Here is a 2464-nt window from a genome sequence, read left to right as displayed (position 1 = left end):
ATATATATATATATATATATATATATATATATATATATATATACACACACACGCACACACACATACATACGTACATACATACACACACACACATATATATATATACTTATACACCCACATACACACATACATATGTATATATACATACATACATACATATATGAAGCGCTTTCCAGAAGTTTTGAGATTTTTCAGGAGAAACATTGATTAATTTCAAAGAAATAGCGCTCCACGCACTTCGTGAAGGCCTCCATGAAGGCCTCTAAGGTGAAACCGTTCAGGATCCTTGTCACAACTTTCTTCGTCTTCAGAACGACAGCCCTTGAGGTTCTCCTTCAGCTTCGAGGACGACCAAAAGTCACAGAGAGCAAGGTCTAGACTGTCAGGAGAATGAGGGACAGGTTGAATTCCCATCTCTGTCAAGTAGTTGGTTACCAGGATGCTTCTCACTGAGCATTCAGAGAAGGAACTTTGCACAGAGTTTGCACGTATTTAGATCTTCATGAATAATTCTGCGCACAGTTGTTACACCAACTTCAAACTGTATGACAGTCTTCATCCAAAAATTTGCGAATTTTCTCAACCAGCTCTGATGTTCTGAGATCCCTCTCTCTCCTTCACCTCCCTACCAGCCTTCAACCTTTTGTGCCAACGGAAAAGTTAATCCATGACCAGTCTGGAGCATTTCATAAATTTCTATAGCGTATTTGTTTTCAGTTTAACACAAAATCTTATTGCACAGCGAGCCACCAAACGTTCCGATTACGCTGTGCAAACTAGTCAAACTAGTACCTCACTCACGCTAAATGCACCCAAGGGCGGGTGATGGGATTAAACCGAGCAATAAAGTAAGTCTACATTGAGTGGATTACAGCGAGATTTGAACTCAGAAAGTAAATTGTTGTTGTTGGCACTCCGTCGCTTACGACGTCGAGGGTTCCAGTTGATCCGATCAACGGAACAGCCTGCTCGTGAAATTAACGTGCAAGTGGCTGAGCGCTCCGCAGACACGTGTACCCTTAACGTAGTTCTCGAGGATATTCAGCGTGACACAGTGTGACAAGGCTGACCCTTTGAATTACAGGCACAACAGAAACAGGAAGTAAGAGTGAGAGAAAGTTGTGGTGAAAGAGTACAGCAGGGTTCGCCACCATCTCATGCCGGAGCCTCGTGGAGCTTTAAGTGTTTTCGCTCAAATAAACACTCACAACGCCCGGTCTGGGAATCGAAACCGCGATCCTATGACCGCGAGTCCGCTGCTCTAACCACTGGGCCATTGCGCCTCCACTCAGAAGGCAACTATCTGGAACACATACCGCAAGACGTCCCGTCGAACGCTCTAAACCTTCCATCAGCTCACTACCATTGACAGATAGTTTATATTTATATACAAATAAATCAGTGATTGGTTGGTATCTGTGGAATGTTATAGACTCCTTAAATGATAAGTAGAACCAGAGAAAGACAAACTAATTCTTGTTTCTTCATGAAGAATTTTTCAGTTTGTACATACTCAGAGTTATATTTTTGTCATCGCAGAAATAAAATAGCTTCACGTAAACAAATGATTGCAGATAACAACAAAAATAGCAGTGATTTCTAACTTTGGCACAAGAACACGTATTATTTCGGGAACGAATGCCGTCGATCTAATCAGCTAAAGTACAGAGTCTACTAATTTAATTTAACAATTTCAGCGATGATAGACAATATCTGCAGTGGCAGGTTCTAAACCGATAACGTGAACAGACATAGTTTTAATACTACGAGGAATTTTGGAAAGAACTTTACCATTTAAGCCAATGGTTTTCAACCGTGGTCCGTCTGACCCATGAGATCTTGCTGTTAAAATTTATGTGCATTAAATTGGTTATACACAAAATATTTTAACAATATTTTAACAATAAAAATTTAGTAGGATTTTTTAAAACATTGAATAGACATAGGGGCGGGGGTGCAGAAGAATCAAAAGGATCCACTGGCAAAAAAAAATGGTTGAAGACCACTGAAGGTGCAGTCATAGCTGTGTGATAGGAAGTTTACTTCCCACCCACATGGTTTGCACTTTAGGCAAGTGTCTTCTACTATAGTGCTCCTCCCATATATATCTGGCCGTATAGCCTTTTTTGTTTATTTTACTGTTTTGTTTTCCTGTCTTGTTTTCTGTCCGCCACTACATTCCTCCACGGTACAAATTTAATTTGTGGTCCGTGGGAAGAGCCATTTTAACGATGCGTCCTGCCCTAACTCTTCGAAACGCCAGTGTTAGAATGGTGGCAGCTGATGAAGGAAATGTTCTCTATGTGGCCTGTGTGTTTTCTGTACTCTGTTCCTCATTTTGTCTGTTTTGTTTGCAACGTCCTGTACCCAGATATGCATCTATATATACAGGTAGATGTAGGTATGTACATACATGTACGTATATATGTATATACTCATTTATTATATATATATATATATATAT

This window comes from Octopus bimaculoides, chromosome 22 (genome assembly GCF_001194135.2).
Source record: "Octopus bimaculoides isolate UCB-OBI-ISO-001 chromosome 22, ASM119413v2, whole genome shotgun sequence".
Lineage (NCBI taxonomy): Eukaryota > Metazoa > Mollusca > Cephalopoda > Octopoda > Octopodidae > Octopus > Octopus bimaculoides.
Note: the sequence above shows the minus strand (reverse complement) of the source record.